Raw genomic sequence first — 18,952 nt, 5'->3', positions numbered from 1 at the left:
AATTTCTTTTCAGTGTAGTGCTTTTATTTCAGATCCTTTTTTGGTGACTGTGCCTTGAAAGAATATTCTTTTTTTTTTGAAAGTGATAGATTTGTCACTTATTTTAGATTCTTATCTTTGAGACTTTTGTCTGAGCCAGGGCATGCAAAATGAATGGCCTTTGCTGAGAATAGTAACCCTACAATCTGGAGCTGGAACACTTTCATCCTATATTCTTTGCCTTTTATTCTATTTCAATAGAGTTGACAAAATCAGTCTCAACCATTTCTGTGCTTAAAGCTGCTCAGATGCTTGCTGGATCAGTACGCGAGTCGTATTCTTTGACAACAGGGAATGTCAGACTAGTGCGACATGTGTTTCCTTTTAGGTAAAGCTGGCAGTATCTAGCGGTTTGGTGATTGTGGCAGTTTCTGTCTGATTTGTTCAGCAGATGGCTTCGATATGCTAGAGCTCAGTCCTTTGCTTGGAAATACATAATCCTTGGTTAATTTTATGATGCAGAGAGACACTGTGGGACACAAAATGATATACCTTTTATCACAAGTGGCGTTACACATTTGGTGATACAATGCCAATTCTGCATTTCAGGATGTCTTAAAAAAATCGGTATGTGACAAAGATTTTATTTGAAGGGAAAACTTAAAGATAAATTATTACTCTCCTACTTTCAGATCTTTTTCTATGTTGAATGTTCCATACCACTTGAGTAATGAGATTTCTGCATATATATCATAATTTTCTTTTGAACTTCACTGTCTAATTTCATTGCTCATTAAAATTACTTATACAGAGCAGTGCTTTTTTATAATTGGGGATCATCTTCAGTTAGCCTTTGGGCCATCCTTATCAATGTGATATCTTTAAAGCAGAGTATTTTCTTATGCTTTTCACTATTCTAATATCTTCATGGTTTGGAGTTAATTCCACTTGTCAGATGTTCACCATCTATTTTCAGGAACCAAATGTTGCCATTCTGTTGTCTTCCGAGGTGGAAGAGCAGACACAGATTCTGCAGAGTAGATTTAAGATTTGGCTTTCTGTATATACAATCTTGAATATACACATTTTCCAGCATGTTCAGTAGTGTGTTGAAATGGCAAAGTAAGTTTTACAGGGAAGAGAAATTGTTGGTTTGTGCTGCTGAATAATTCTTCAGCTCTTAACTTAAGTCAAAGATGTAGACATGGAAATGAAAGGAGAAGAAAACAATGTAGGAGATACAGAAACTCAGTCGTGACTGGGAACTGTGAACCAACTATTGCACTATTGTAATTTGGAAAACAGAGTAGGATTGTTCTATACAATGCTTGTTTCTAGGCTGACAGGGAAAAGGCACTACTGCTTTTATCACAACATTATGAGGTACATGTGAATCACTTGTAATAGGATTGCCTAAGTAAGGACATTATGTTTAACACTTATGAACTTAACAAGACCAATAATTAAAAATCAGGAGGGAAAGTGCCAGTGAGATATTTATTAAAAGAAATGGTAGAAATGAAAAATCTTTGTATTTTTTCAAGTGGGATGGTTAGTTTCATCTTTTATTGTAAATGTCTCTAAGAATCTCATAACAGTACAAATCTGTCTGACAGTACCTGCTTTTATTTGGCTTTTATTTGTATTAATTATTTGTGTTATAACTACATTTGGAGTCACAGGCGAAACCCCACTAAGGTAGATACTCTCATTCAGGGAATAGATGTTCCCAGTCTGAAGAGCTTATTGTCTGCTGAGACAAAGAACTGGCACAGAAGTTGTGGAATCATTTCCATTTTGTAGAGGGGAGCTGAGGCCCATGCTTATTATATAATATCCTAAAAAATATACAAGAAGTCTGTGAAAGAATCCGGGAATTAAACCAAGGTCAGAGGAGCTTGAATGCCATTATTGCCCTGTTTCTACTGTATGCCAGTCTCCAGGTACTCTTGGGCTCAAAATGAGATGGCTCCTACCAAAGCTCAGCTTTGATATCTATGGTGGGTAAGGCAAAGCACTCATCGACACAGTAAAAATATGTTTTGGCTCCCTTCCCAGCAACTGTAAGAAGAAATTCACTTATAAATCGGTTCACTTATAAACACCTACATAAGTACTCGAAAGTTAGATAACTTCAACATAAGTACAACTACAAGGACAAATTAACAAAAAATATGTCTTAGTGGTTGTGGCAGTAGACCCCAAAAGAAGGATTCCAGTATGAAATACAGAAAAAAACCAACTACCTGGCTCTCATAGATTGCCTTCACCTAATATATTGTAACTAGGCCATCCAGGAATCCGGATGCAACTGGTGATGAACTTTGTAAGCAATGATAAATATGGGAAAATAGTGGTAAAAGTGTCGGGGGGGGAAATAATACTTAAAAGAGGACACATTTTCAATGTTTGTGCCCCAAAGTAAGAATAGATAGGGAAAGTATTTGCCATTTATATATAAGCATTTATCTTTCATAGTATTTTATTTTAGTACCTTTTTGAGAGTGAATAATTTTATTGTGACAGAATACGAAATATTCATCCACTGCTAAATCCAATAAAATAATATTCGATTTTTTCCCAGTCCTTTGTAGGCAAACTTGTTAAAATTTAGTGCAAGCTTTGTCCAACCCTAACTATTCTATGATTCTATGATTTTATGACTTCAGAATTTAGGTTTTCAGAGACAAACTCACTTAGTAATATGTTCATTTGGGCTTTCATTGTCCAACCAGATTCTTTTGCTTCTCTACCTATGAAATATATAAAATTAATTGGATTTTTCCATCCGCTGTGTGGGAGCCTGGTACAAACATTCTGAAATTCTGTATCTCACTGTTAACTTTTGCTTTATGGCTGATTTAGGTATGTGCATGGGTATGATGAGACCCGAGCTCTGAGATGGGCTGAGCGTACAAACACCAAACAGGCTGTGCATCATCACAGATGTGCTTATGAAGTAGCTTTGAAACTGGAATTTTAAAATGAGCTTTCAAATCAAAGATCTGTTGGGTAAAATACAATAGAAATAAAAGGGTTTGCAATGAGATTCCCCCCTTCTTCAGCAGATTTTTTCAGGTGTGGATCTTTCTTACAGTTTTGGGCTCAATCCTTTTATTTTTGGTACCTTTCTGGGCTGTAACAAATGCCAGCATACCTGTCGTGGTTTGAGCCCAGCCGGTAACTCAGAACCACACAGCCGCTCGCTCACTCCCCCCCCCTCCCCCCCTTCTTCCTCCCCCCGCTCCCGGAGGGATGGGGAGGAGAATGGGAAGAATGCAACTCCCACGGGTTGAGATAAGAGCAGTCCCACAACTAAGGTATAACACAAAACCACTACTGCTACCACCAGTGATAATAACGATTAGTGAAATAACAAGGGGAGAGGATACAATTGCTCACCACCCGCCGACCGATACCCAGCCCGACACGAGCAGTGATCTGGGCCTTCCGGGTAACTTCCCCCGGTTTATATACTGGGCATGACGTGCTGTGGTATGGAATACCCCTTTGGCTAGTTTGGGTCAGGTGTCCTGTCTCTGCTTCCTCCCGGCTTCCCCTCCTCCCTGGCAAAGCATGAGACTGAGAAAGTCCTTGGTTGGAATAAACATTACTTAGCAACAACTAAAAACATCGGTGTTATCAGCGTTGTTCCCAGGCTGAAAGTTAAAAAACACAGCACTGCACCAGCTACTAAGCAGAAGAAAAATGACTGCTATAGCTGAACCCAGGACAATACCATATCATGCAAGAAATATGTGTCAGTTAAGGCAGGCAAGCAGCTTTTTTTTTTGCACCTTTTTTCAAGCGAACAGTAACATAGAGCAGACTGCAACCAGAGAGATTCAACAGTTGTACAATCCATCACCATATTCTTCCTTAATACTGTCTCCCTCATCAGACCTCTTTGTATTCCCTGCTACTGTTTCTTATACTCATTTCTTTGGTTTGCTGAAAATAAGATTGTGAATTCTTCTGAGCTCAGACTTTATTTTCTGGAGAGTCTGAACAACTCCTCACAGAAAGGAGCCCAATTTTCTTTCCCTTCCTTGGCCACTCTGAGAACACAGAATATAAATTATAATGTTAATATGCTTGGGCGGAACACTTTCGTTCCTTTATTAGTCCTTCCTTCTCATTCGTGCTTTCCGTTTCAGAGAAGTGTTTGGTGATAGTTTAAAGCAAATTGTGTTGCATGTATGTTAAGAGTGCGAACAGAGGGGACATAAAAGAATTCCTGTTGAAAAAGTGGCCATTGTGCTCCTGGGTCGATGTGCAATATTCATTTGCCATCATTTCAATTTCCAGTAAGCTGTCCAATACATCTCTGTTTCAGTGCCCATTATATCTGTGTCATCAACTACTCTCAAACTAATAAGTAATTTCACTAGTCTGGACATTCAAATAACCAAAACTTTTATCTGAAATTAATAACTCCTACAGATTAATCAAAGGAAATTATCTTAGGAGAAGTTATGTCTTCTTGTATCCTGAGTCATAAAATGAAATTCTCATTAAAATTGTATTACATTCATTGCATGTATGCCCAGATTCCCAGAGATATACATTATATAAGAATCTCCATTTCAATACTGCTTACAAAATACATTTTCATTCAGGCCAGAGTTTCAGCACAACGGTGTTCAGTCTGAGGAAACCATGCAATTCCTACACATGCAACTTAGATTGTTCTGGTTGTGAATAAAAAATGCTGCATTCAGCTTCGCAAAGGCCATAATGTTTGCTTTGTCCACTTGCAAACTCCAGCTGATTTCTGACTACAACTATCAACCACTATTTCAGGAGAATAATTAAGTTGCCATTGCATCTCTCCTCTCCAGAGGATAACCTAAAATCACTGAGTTTTGTGTTAGATGGTGGGTTTTGTGCTATGAGGCAGCACAGCAAATTGGGTAGAACTCTAGGTTAAAAGTCATGTGATGAGTGCTATCTTTTACATTTGGCTTGAATGAGCCCCCATTCTGCCCTCCAACTTTTATCATTCCTTTCTATTGAGCTTTGAGCAACAACTTACTCCTTCCATGAATCTATATAATGCCTAGCACAATGCAGCCCTGACCTTGGTTGGGACACTGCAGTACTGTGAACAAGAAAAATATTAATGAACTGCTATGTCCCGGCCAAAAGATTTGTCCTTCAAAGGTGCATGAGGAGTTTGCTCTTCTTATTGGTTGCAATAAGGACTGCCAACTATGAACTTTTGTGGTGAAAAGCACTAGAGTAATACAGTGTTAGCTTTTTCCAAGGCAAGATAACTATTAGCAAGGTTGCTGTAAGAGACAAGGTTGTCTAATCCTTTTTTGAGGCCAATAATACATTAATTACTTGGATAAAGGAAGAACTTTCAAGGAGGGGTATTCCTCTTTTAACTTTGATCACCCTCATGGAGTTACTTAATGATGTGCTTTTCTACTTTATCTCAGAAAATTCCATAGCTGCCACTTTCTTTTGAATCACTTATGCTCCAGCAAATCGCCCCAGAAGTCCATTTTACTATTCAAAATACCACAATAAAGGCTATGGTCCATGGGAGTTGTCTGAATAAGAATGGTATGGAAATAATTATTAAAAATGAAGTTGGGGTTTGGAAACCTCATCTGTTTCTTAAAATCACTGTATTCTTTGCTTGAGGAATCCCATTATCACACAGCTGCCTTTCTGTCACCAGCTCCAGTATGAAGTAAATAAAAGAATCAAATTGTTGTGTATGTTGCTGATCTGAAAAATACCAGATTAAAAAAAATAAGCAAAACCCCAAAAGCCAAAGCAATGTTTTTATAAGCACCAGAACCTGGTATTAAGTGAGATCTGCAGTGCTTTTTGTAAAATGAAGCTGTTCTTTACTTCTCCACTCATTCCTTTTTGATCAGATTTACCACTTGGATCAAAAGTGGACACACTCTCCATCCTTCATGACGGGCAGCTCTGGCTTTGGAGCTCAAGTTTTGGTGCATTAAATGAGATGATTTACTTGGGAGTTCTGGTCCTAGGGCTTACCAGGGCAAAGGAGCAGTCAGAAATGTTCCTTACACACCAAAGCAAGTGTGATTGAAAACATTTCACCAGCCTAGAGGTATATAGTGAATCTCAAGCTATTGAAGCAACCCAAAACCAAACAAAAACAAGCCAATCTGTTCCTACCATACCGAAAGCTAGGCAGTGATTTTCTTGTAATGATTTTTGGTTGCTTTTACTTATACATGCAGAAAAACATGTAAGCAGAGCTAATTCAGAGTGAGGAGGCAGAGAATAGAAGATGAGGTCATGTTGGGTACCTGACTGCATCATGGCCATGCCAGCAATAGTTCTTGCACTTCCAAGGTTAGGTAATAGAAGTAGTATTAGTGGGATGCAGTTAAAGGTCTATATTGCATAATTAGAAGCATAATTATCTGTATGCTTCTAATTTGGACAAGATGTGACCCATTTCTCTGAAATGCAATGAGGAAATGTAATTGTGCTTTCAAGTTACCACCATGCCGGATACAGGGTGCTATGCGCAAATGAAGGAAGTCAAGAAATAAAGCACATTTACCACAACACTCATTCCTTTCTTGGCAGGCTACTGCACAGAATAACTTTTAGAGAAGACAGATCTGTGAATGACAGCTGCTTTTGTGCTCCCAGACATAATATGGTCAATGGAATCCTGTTGCCACAGGGGTCTTCGAATGCAGTAGAAACATTTCATTTAACTAGTCAGCACAGCACACAACTGTTGCAAAAATCTTCTTGACAAGAGCACAGGAAAGGAGCAATCTTGTAAGGAACTCCTGAGCAGCAGAAGTGGCAGCACATCCGTGACCAGCCTGTCAGCTATAATATACTGTGCAGGGAAGCAGCTTTCCAGGATGCCTTTCATGACGTCAGGCACTGGCTGTATGAAATACCCAAACCTGCAAGCTGCAGCTATATCAGCTAGGGCTGCAAAGACAGAGACCATGTCAGCAGCAGGTGTGAGGACACGAGTCAGTCATGCAAACAAGTGCATATTGCTGTACTGGCCACCCGGGTTGTGAGTTATACAACAGAGTGGTGCTAAGGGCAGGGTTTTGCTCTTCTGTTGCAGCATGAGGCATGCCGATGATGAGTCTGGTTACACCTCTCTTGCTTACACCCTCCTTCTTTGTGGTGACCTTGAGATGCTTTCTCTCAACTCCTCATGTGTTGGAACACATCCCAAGAAAATTCTCCAGATTTTGGCAAAACTAGCTCATGCAAATTGCGGCTCGATGTCAACTGGGCTTATTTTTATTCATTGGGAAGCTTGGGGAAGGTGTTGTCAAAAAAGGTGTGGACAGAAGGATCATTTCTACAGAGCTGAGAAACTAAAAGTGTTATGGAACTAAATAAAAAGGAAGATGTCAGAACTGGGCAGAAGACTGTATTGTCCCCAGCAGCCCTCTGTGAAACACTAGATGGCAACAGCAACAAATCAAGAGATAATGCAATGGGCATCTTCCTCCTTTAGAAAGTAGCTCCAACGTATCAAGACCTTGTACGAACTACCTCTGTTACACTTCTCATTTGCTCCCCAAAATATTACATGATGTCAAGAAAGTTTTGGTTTTTTTCTTTATTTCTTTATTTCTTTAACTCACTTCTACCAGTTGAGAATAGATGAATTCTATTAAAGAGAGTAGCTTGAGCTGTGTAACAGAGAAGCTGAAACTTGCCTAGGTTCAACTCTGCTGTGAAAACTATGTATGAATTAAAATACATACTTTGTCCCATTCTGTTCTACTCCAAATGTATTTCATATTTTTATTCGACAACACCAGGAAAGTATCTTCAACTTTTCTTTAAAGGAAGGTAGAATTTCTACTGATTTTTTATGATTTACCCCATGACCATCTTTTACAGAACGTGGTCCTGATGTGGCCCAATTTTCAACCACAAGGTTATTTTACACTAAAGCAAACCGGATTCTATGTTCTTCCACTTCTTTTCCCTAGGTTACACCTAGAATACATTTCTGAAAACTGCTTTAACCATCTTTTAAAGCTCATAACCCCTGACTTTTTTCTAATTTAGTTTGGCAGTGCTTGTTCTTCTAAGGAAATATTTGCATGATAGAACCAAAGAACTGAGTAAAATTTGTAATTAAGAAAGGACTCTTCCAGCAATTTTAGGTGTTAGATGAAACAATTTTCCAGTAATAAAAGCTTTATTTGCTATCTGTAGCATGATTTAATCATAAGTTACAAAAAGGAAGCTGTGATCCAGACAGCCTTATGTTCATTCTCAAGTATCAAGTCTGTAACAATAAGAACTTTTCAGGCTTTGTAACCTTATAAATAAATGTATGTTATTACATATGAATTAGTTATTGTTGAGTCTTTTTATAGCCTAATCATCAGTTTGGCATATACACTTCTTCCATTTCATTGGATCACAGGCAAATATAATTTTTTCTAAAACTCATTTTATTTCCAGAAACTTTGCCTTGTTGACAACTCAATGCCTCTGCCTAAATCAGAATAATGCTCTCTGATAGAACATTATGATAATTATTAACAGTAGCAGTAATTGTTAACTGTAACAATAATTATTATTTACTCTCTTAATTGCCAGGAAACCAGAAATCTCTAGAATGAGCAATTTACCCAAAAGCAACTTTGGGTTAGTGGAAGAATACATTCAAGAATGAGGCCATTAAAAAAGGGTTTTGACAACTGTTTTTTATGCTGGATTAAAAGTATGGGTTTGTATCTTCCCATCTGAAATCATTTAGTCATTTTATAAATCAAGTATTGTCCTTATTGTTAATTTTTATCACCTTTTAATTATGCTGAAATAATTTATTAGGTTAACCAAAACTGTATTTTCCAGTTTTCCTGATATTTTGGAAAACTCTGATGTGTAATTGATGCACTTGAGAGTAGTATAGCGCACAATACAGTAACACAGCATGTCCTCAGCCCATCTTCTACTTAGTTGTGGTTGTTTCATTACAAGTGACTTCAGTACTACATTAAGTGATCTGACCATCTCGTGATATTCACAGTGAGTGAGTGAAATGCCTCATTTGAGAAACCCTTCTTCACTGTTTTCAATATACATGTTTCTGTGTGGTTTTGTTAGAGAAGGTATGGACACTGCAGCTCTAGCAAAAGCTGGTGAGGTTTGCAGTGGTCCTCCCTCAAGATCATTGTGTCTATGCAGTCATTTAGACACAAAGCTAATCCCATGTAATTCTCTGAATACTGCTTTGCTGTCTTTGGTACTCTGCTCAGTTGTGAACCCACAAACCAGTTGTGCTGAGCCTGCCTCTTGCAGTGGAATATGAACTTGAACAAGTGTCCCAAGTCATGTGTCCATCCTGACAATCCAGTTGGCACCCTTTGTGGCATTAGCCAACATCTAGGCAAATGTTAACAACAGTGGGCCTGGGCATGAGCCTGAGCCCTGTGTCGGCATTACAACACAGATTAAATCCTCTGAAATCAGTGCTCAATATACAAACATGATTTGGTTTGGTAAGGTTTTAGTATAGAGAGAGAAGAGTAGCCTTGATATTGTTAGTGGGGAAAGGATTAAACTGATAAAGCTCTTACAGTATCAGCCATCCGGGAGGCCTCAGTGGCACAGGCCATGATAATTTGTTGCCTGCCCTTCTCATACTGATCAGCATCAATTTCATCTCATGTTGGTTGGGGCCATCTCTTTCCATCCCATGCCCAGATGGTGGCTCTGGCTATCATGCAAACATTAAGTGTCTGTTGTGTGGGACCTGAATTATCCCTGGGCCATCAATTTTCTATTTTAATTTTTAATAGCAACAGACAGTTCTCTTCATGCTGTACAACAGTAATGCTCTTCCTTGATTTTAGTTAGTTACTTTTTTGTTGTTGTTGCTTTTTACCTTTGATCCCTTTTTACAAGGAGTCACATGGAAGAGAGGGGCAATGGGCACAAGTTACCCCTGGGAAGATTCTGACAACACAAGAGGGACATTTTTCGCAAGCAGAACAATCAGCCATTGGAATAATCTCCCCAGGCAAGTGGTGGACTCCCCAGCTTTTAAGATTTGGCTGAACAAGACATCTTGTCTAGGTCATGCATGCCTAGAAAGATTGGACCAGATGATCCTAGAGATCCTTCCAATCTGGTATTCTATTATTCTGCATCTGATCAGTCTTGATGTCCAAGGACTCAAGTCAGAACCCAAGATTTCACAGCACAGGGTGAACCAGGCTGCTTCCAGGTCTACACCATTCACTCATTAACAGAGTGACAGGTTATGTAGGATCTTTCACATGCCAGCATTAGATAATTGAAGAAACTAAATGGGAACAAACAATTTTTTTCCATATGTACAGTTTTTATTAAGTCAGTGGCTAAAGAAAAGTAAAGGAAAGAATAATAGAACCAAGATCTAGATCACAGGCTAAAATAATGGCCCCAAGCATCCAATTAAGGAATTCAGCTCTTGAAGTGGATTTGGTTTTATATGCCAGCCGCATGGTTTTATGATTGAAACACCCACAGTACATAAAACTCTTGTGAGGAGCATGTGGATTCACAGCTGTTCTGGAAATGGCTATAAATAAATAGGTGTCTTAATTCTTTTTACCTGTAAATCTGCGAAGAGGTCAGGGCTGCAGTGATAATTTTTGGGACGACAAGGAAAATACTTGAAATTAATAGGAGCGGGAGTCCATTTTCTTAAACTCTAAAGGAAAAAGTCATAGAAACTTAGCAGTCAATATATTCTTTCACTGTGCTGAGTAAACAGTAAAAAGAAAATGTAATTTGCTCACAGGCTATTTCATTGTAGAAAGAAATTGTGGAAAGGGTGTATTTTTATTTACTTTTAAATATATGTGCATATATAGGACAATTTAAAGACTGGATTTCAAGTACTGATGAATGTGCAAGTGCCATGTATATATTACAATGAAATGAGTACACTTTGGAGAGGGTGAAAAGTTAACTTAGGCATTTCCAACTGTTGCAGTCCAACTTTTAATATAGATACAGCACTAATGAGAAAAAGCATTAGATAGCTGTCAGTGCTGCGGATGTCAAGGTGCAAATGTGAGAGGTACCATCTTTAAGGAGAGAAATGTCTTTCACCCAGACCCAGATATCTGCTCATTGCTGACATTTCTGCAGAGTGCTGGAGATAACATACAATTAGAAGCACTGGTCTCCAGATGTTGGTGGAAAGCAATGTTCTTTCAACCTATCTCCATTTTATGTAGCTATTGCTGATCCATGGAAAATCTTTAGAAAGTATTCTGGGTCATCAGTATTCCTTGTCTCCCAAAACTCAGGTGCACCACCTCAGGCTTTGACAAGCTAATGATGAACAGTAAGCTGTATTCACAATGTTCCTGCATAGGTGGTTGACCGTGGGGTATGGAGAAAAGTAACAAGTAAAATATAGGGCTCTCCTTGAGCAAAATAAAGTCTAACAGTAAAGAAAGAAATTCTGACTCCCCTAGTGGCGTTGGCTGAAAGACCAAAAGGGGTTGTCAGTTTTGGTTGTAATTCCTTGTTAGTAGTGCTATAGCTGCCAACTGCCCTCTCCAGCTATAATACGCTGCACAGACTCTTGTTTCTCCACTAGCAGGCTCCTTGTATGAAATCCCAGAGTATTGAACTCTGAATTTCAGCTCTAAGTGTAGGACTGTGAAGGGGGCAGGATGAGCAAACCTTTTGATGTAAAGCATTGCAGCATCTGACTTCCTGGGTTCTGGCCAGCATCCAGATGAAGTGTGTTATGAGCATCACACGCTGCCTGGAAAGATTTGGATCCCTAATGTGGGAGGGAGAAGGCTTTGCTGTCCACTTTTCTCACCCGATAACTGAATAGCTGGGGCAGTCAGCTAGCTAAAGGGAGATATGACTCTGCCTGAAGGGGTTTGAAACCACATTTTCCATTCAGCAAGGCAGATCAATTAAATTGTATGTAGAATACAAAACCGGGTTAATTTAAGGCAGGGCTGGACAGAAGATCATAGATCAAAACTTGAGAGAAGAATGGCATTCCTATAGAGGGATAAATGTTATCTTCTTCTTCCCTACTTGCTGCTGAAACAACTTTTTTTACTCAAGGGCATGATCTGAGTATAGCGAACCTAGACATGCCTTCTTTTTTCTGCTTTTCAAAACCACTGTCCCAATTTCCATCCCCTTGAATGTGAATAACTTGGTTCAGAAAGATGGCAAGGATGAGGAGAGAAGCTTATTATCCTCTTCTCCACTGCGACATTGATACGGTGGGATCAAATATGAAGAACCACAAGGTGCCACTTTAACTGTCACTTCAAATTCCTGGAGTCTTCATACATTTAGTCATGTTTATTTATAAGATAAATTTCCTGTTTCTATATTGGCACTGATTTTTAACCTGCCTGCAACTAACCATTGCCTGTCAGAATGTGTCTCTCTTTTCCTGAGTATGTATCATGGTGAATAGAATATTCATAACCCATAAAATTATTCTTTCCAGTCTACGGAACCAAACATCTATTGTACTCTCCAGCCCAACAAACAACCCCATCTTTTTTCCCTATTCAATCTAGCAGATATTCCTTCAAGTTGCTGTGAGCTAATTTCCAGATTTCCTGGAGTGATTTTCAAATCACCTGACCATCTGTTTCAAATTTAAGCATCCCAAGATGCAGTCAATCTAAATATGCAAGGTATGCTGTAAATTATGTTCAGAGTTACCCTTTAAATTATCTCGGGGGGCGAGGTGGTGTTAGATATTAACCATTCCATGTGTAGGGCTATAAGTGACTTTAAAGCCTGTTACCATTTTATTATCTTGGAAGAAAAAAACTCAGCGTGGAAATAATGTAGATGAGGGCAACAAACGAATCAATGCCTGAAGTAGGCTCACAGACAGAGTAAGTTCACGGCTGTCAATTAATAGTATGGGTGGTAACCGTGATGTTCCAGTTAGAGCTGTGTCATACAGAGGTGATAAACAACAAACCATTGCCATGTTCCATAAGCAGAAGATCAGTTCAAAAGAAGGAATAAACCTTAACCTGGTGTTTGTGAGTAGGCAGTTTCTGTTAGGCATGTTATATACAAATTAGGATCTGTGTTTTGCCTAGACAAGATGATCTTATGTCCCTACCAGAATTTCCTATCTAGGACTTTTAAGGTCTAGGATGCTGAAGTCTTCAGTGATCAGAAGTCATTATTTTCTAATGAATATTCAATTTTTCATGTGAAGTACATAAGTTCAGCTTGGTTTTAAATAAACAAGTTCCAATGGAACAAAAATCAGAGTAAGTGTTTCTTCTGCCAAAAAAGTGCAATGCATGGATTGACTGGGCCAGAGAAAGCAGGCGAAACATAGAAACTTTTCACTTCAGAAGAAAATACTGTAAGAAAATTTGATTTGCTGTCTCAGCAGACCTCTATGAAGAGAATAAGACACTAGTCTCCACAACAGTTAATGTGGGGCCCTGCACAAAAGCTAAAATTTACTTTGTATAACTAAAAGAGAACATCAGACTTATGTGAGGCTATCATTAGGTCTCCCCTGGCTCCAGAGCACTTATCTAAAGAGTATTTGGACTGAAGCAACATAATTTCAAAAGCATATATTTTTTTCTGTGAAAGCTGAGATCTGCTGCATACAACTGTTTGTGTGCGGGACTGATGAATAAGAACTGCATGTATGGATCCAGAGGGATCCAAGAAGTGCCAAGTCAGCAGAGAAAGACCTGCCAAATACATTTGATCTGTAACCACCATTAAGATCTACAGCAGCATGAGGTGCCTATCGAAACCAGAAATGGCTTCCTTTAACAAGTTAGATAGAATCATAGAATCATAGAATCATAGAATCGTAAGGGTTGGAAAGGACCTTAAGATCATCTAGTTCCAACCCCCCTGCCATGGGCAGGGACACCTTGCCCTAAACCACGTGGCTCAAGGCTCTGTCCAACCTGGCCTTGAACACCGCCAGGGATGGAGCATCCACAACCTCCCTGGGCAACCCATTCCAGTGCTTCACCACCCTCACTGTAAAGAACTTCTTCCTTATATCTAATCTAAACTTCCCCTGTTTAAGTTTGAACCCATTACCCCTTGTCCTACCACTACAGTCCCTAAGGAAGAGTCTCTCCCCAGCATCCTTGTAGACCCCAAGGTCTACAAGTTGCCTCGAGGATGAACTGAATCATAAAATTCAAAGACTCATGGAAAGATTTGGGTTGGAAGGAACCTCCAAGACCATCTAGTTCCAACCCCCTGCCACAGGCAGGGACACCTTCCACTAGACCAGGTTACTCCAAGCCCTGTCCAATCTGGCATTGAACACTGCCAGGGATGGGGCAGCCACAGCTACTATGGGCAACTTGCACCAGTGTCTCACCAACCTCACAGGGAAGAACTTCTTCCTAATGTTTAATCTAAACCTACTCTCTTTCAGTTTAAAGCCATTTCCCCTTGTCCTATTCCTCCATGTCTTTGCCAAAAGTCCCTCTCCAACTTTCTTGTAGGCCCTGTTTAGGCACTGGAAGATGCTTTAAGGTCTCCCCAGAGCCTTCCTTTATCCAGGCAGAACAACCCCAACTATCCAGCCATCTGATCTTCATGGCCCTCCTCTGGATTTACTCCAAAAGGCCCATGTCCTTCTCATGTTGGAGACCCCAGACCTGAAAGCAGTGCTCCAGGTGTCACGAGAGCAGAGTATAGGGGAGAATCCCCTCCTTCGACCTGCTGGTCATGCTGCTGGGGATGCAGCCCAGGAAACGGTTGGTTTCTGGGCTCCAAGCTCACACTACCAGCTCATGTTGAGCTTCTTGACAACCATCACCCCCAAGTCCTTCTTCTCAGGGCTGCTCTGAATCCATTCTCCTTCCAGTCTGTAGTTGTGCTTGGGATTGCCCTAACTCATGTGCAGGACCTTGCACTTGGCCTTGTTGAACTACATGAGGTTCACACGGTCACACCTCTCCAGACTGTCAAGGTCCCTCTGGATGGCATCCATTTCCTTCAGTGTGTTGACCACACCACACAGCTTGGTGTCATTATCCAGCTTGCTGAGGGCGCCCTCAATCCCACTGTCCATGTCACCAACAGAGATGTTAAACAGCACCAGTCCCAGTACCAACCCCTGAGGAACACCACTCGTCAATGATCTCCATTTGGACATTGAGCCATTGACCCCAAGTCTTTGAGTATGACCAACCTGCAGTGAAAGGAACAGGTACATCTTCCTAGTGTTATCACAGCTCAAACAGTATGTGCTATGATTTTGATACCACTGCATATCCACAGAAAACTCTCATGTGTTTTAAGAGGAACTTAAGTTCCAATGTTAAGAAATTGCCTGAGGGTCAGCCAGTGTCGTTCACAAAGAGACTTTTTAATCCTCTTCATATTTATCTGTATTTCATGTGATTTGCTTTATGACCAAGTATATGAGTTAGCACCTCTTACACATTACAAACCTCCTCACAATGCCAGAAGGAAGTTTGGTTTAATTAAAAAAGATGGTGAAGGTTAAGTAGGTAGTGCAGACCTAAGTCTTTAACGTATGTTATTCAACCCACTGCACTGACATTGTAGCAAAATGATTCCTATCAATAGCACATCAAGACGTGAGACAAACATAGTAAAACTTGTGGTATTTTAACCTTAATTTAGTTCGGTATAAAGCTGCAGTTCACTCAACGTGATCTCTGTGGACTTTTATAAAACACAGTGGGTTTCCATACCTCAACATATATTTGATGTCCTCATTGCCTCTTCAATGCTCTGTCAGGTTACTTCAGCACTCATCTACTGCTTTCTGGGCAAGAGTTAACATGTTCTGAAACTGATTCCAAATAATACATGTGCATATTGGACACCTTACAAAATCTGATTGTCAAGACAGAGCAAACAAGAAAGCAAGCTATTAGCTTACCATGAGTCTTCTCCCTCAGTGAGCTGCTAACTGAACCTTCTCCCTCTGATGGATGTCCTGATCCTCAAAGAATGGCTGATCATAAAAGAACTGGAATATCTTTGTAACTTGACTCCTTTGGCAAGAAAAGATGGAATTAGCTGCTAGGTTCAGAATGTATTGCTTGTAGAGAAGAGGGAACCATCACACAGACAGCTGGACAGAGACAGATGGAGAAATTGGGATCCTTGGGTAAGCAAGTCAAAATTTAGCATTAGTTCTATTTTTAATAAAAATTTCTTCAGCAAGAATTGCACTTCCTGATGCTTTTCATTCGTTAATAATAATACCAGCCAGCAAGACATTCCAGGGTTTCATGGATGGATGGAGATCTCAATACACTCTGCATGAGCTGAATGAAGAAGAACAGAAATTGACTAAACCAGGGTTATTAACTTTTTTATTTAATATTAATAACAGTGATACTCAGAGACTCGTTATTACTGCAGCAGTTTTTCAGCTTAGTCTTCCTGCAGCAAGTTTAAGCTCTGCAGAACTGATCTTGCTGTCTAAACAAGGTTCAGAAAATTCTATGATTTAAAGGAAGTTTAAGGCAAAAATTGAAGATTAAATCAAGTACACAGCTTTCAGCAAGTTTGTTTCAGTTTGAGGCTTTCCAGGTGTGAGGACAGGCAACTCATCACATGAATTAACATGATTTTGGCATTAGTGGGAGGACATTGACAGCAAGTTCGAAACCAGTCTTCCAAGGAGCTTAGAAAGGAGCAGAAGGAGACGAATATGTAGGAAATATTTTTGGGAATTCTCCAGTTCTCTAAAACAAGAGAAGAGAAAAGTTGGCACATTGTAGGAGTTGGTTATGTGTCAGAGGGGAATCATTCTGTTCTGTAGGACATTAAGATTCTGCTTTGGATAGCTGCATCTCAGCCATGGATATACCTATGTCTGTGATGCCAGCTCAGTTTTAACAGCTAAAACTGCTTTAAATATCCCATTAAATGGACAATTCCACACAAACTGGACATGTAAGTATAAGTTGAGTTTTATTATTATTTAGGAACTCAAATAAAAGGAAATCAGGTTGTGGGTGTCACTCAAGAGCAAGTCGAGGCTAACAATCTTTGTTCCTTCGTCTTGTTTGAAGACCTCTTCCAAGCTTACCAAACTCATGGCCCTTAGAGCATGGATTTTTAAGGTATTTCTGCATTATTCATCTTCCTAATTACAGCTGCTTGACCATATTGATGCTTCCTGACAAATTTATGTGTAGATCTTAGAAGTTCCGTATTCTCCATTCTGGCATATTTCTGAAGACATTTCTGTTCCAGAAACAGTTTTAGATTTGAGTCACAGTTTAGGGGAGAAATGTTCTTCAGTAAGAAAAACAACAACTTTAAAACAATATTTTGTTTATATTCAGTCCTTTCTTCATGAGATTCACTTGTGTTTGTTTAACTTTCATTTCTTGTAGATTCGATTTCAAAGAACAACGATAGCTTCATATTTAGAATGATTTCAAAAGGGTGCAGGGGGATGGGGAAGAGATCTGGGCTGAGGAGAAAAGTTCTGCCTTCCTGACTTTTTAACTCAGTAAATTGAAAAACTCCTATTGTTTTTGTCATCTTTTAAATGAAACTGGAGCTGCTGTGTTTATATTTCAGTGAAGGACTAAACAACACTGCATTCACGCTTGAAAAAGGGTTTTTACTGTACTTTGAACCACTTGTTGCTTTTTATTTTCCCATAGGAGTGCTGATAAAATACTTTGTGCTGGCATTCACTGTGCGTATCCTCCTCTCTGTTTTGAAAGTTTACCATACCATTTTAATGTTTCACAACACTTTAAGCACACATAGACCTTTCTTTCTAAACTGGACTTCTTTCTAGACAGTAGACTCCATAGTCTCATTTTTTGAACTTCATGCAATTGCTGGTTTGTACAAGAAGCTGCTTTGGGAAATGCTTAGGGGGACACACAGCCACCACAGTGACACTTTCTCATCTTAATTCTGTTGTTTTCTAGATATTCTCCATGAGTTTAGAGAGGTTTTTGCACTCATGTTCTCTTCATAAAATTTGACAACCAGGATAGACTGAGTTCAGAATACAGATGCTTAGATTAATGTCTTTACTATCATATTTTCTAATACTATGTATTAGAAAATAAATGGAATTATTTTCAGGTATTCTGATGTTCTGCAAGTTTTGTTAATTTAGTTCTTTCTTATAAAATTTAGCTTGAAGTGTAAGCACACTTCTGGCCACTCACCCAAGTACGTATGGTTTTGCTAAGAGTGCCTCTTGTCCTTATGCTGGAATACACCTCTGGCATGGACAAAGGAGTTTTCTTCAGTAACAGTGTTTGAGGAGTTCCAGAATCCCCTCCTATGAATATGCGTTTATTTCCACCACCATGTCTTTTCCACCACAGTAAGGCCAAATGAGCTGTAGTTTCCATTATCCATTAAACAAGTGGTCCTTCTGACCACTATTTTTTATAGGCAGTTCTAAAATCTTTACAACTCCAGCTATTAGAAAATGAAATATCAACAAAAATATTCTCAGAAATTAAAAACAGAAATGAGGCTTTTTAAAACCTATTTTCATGCCCAGTTTTTGTTTTACGACAAGAATGTTCTGCCTTTTTTATTTCACCTATGAAATGGGTTTTGATAGCATGTCAGCTTTTGGTACTTGAATTTATACTAAAATACTTTCGTTCATTCAAAAATAGGAACTATTAAATAAAAGAATTGTGTTAGAATAAAAATAAATGCTGACTTTCTTTGGAAAATTGTATTTAGTGTTAGACAGTGTCTAAGGGAAAATAAGCCATTAACTATTATTAAATACATAGCCCCAGAAATGCAAATATCAGCTTTTTTATTTCTCTATTTATCAGTTTGTAGTTGTAACTATCCAATGTTCATATAAAGACTAAGATGCCAGTACCAGTTGGACCGTGTATTTGAACGTTGCAGTATGTAGCACACCAAACTTAAATCATTCCCTAAAAGTACAAGAGGGATCTAAAGAACAAAGAAAAGGATGTGCATAGGGTCAAATCAC

The sequence above is a fragment of the Strigops habroptila genome, chromosome 1 (assembly GCF_004027225.2).
Source record: "Strigops habroptila isolate Jane chromosome 1, bStrHab1.2.pri, whole genome shotgun sequence".
Classification (NCBI taxonomy): domain Eukaryota; kingdom Metazoa; phylum Chordata; class Aves; order Psittaciformes; family Psittacidae; genus Strigops; species Strigops habroptila.
Note: the sequence above shows the minus strand (reverse complement) of the source record.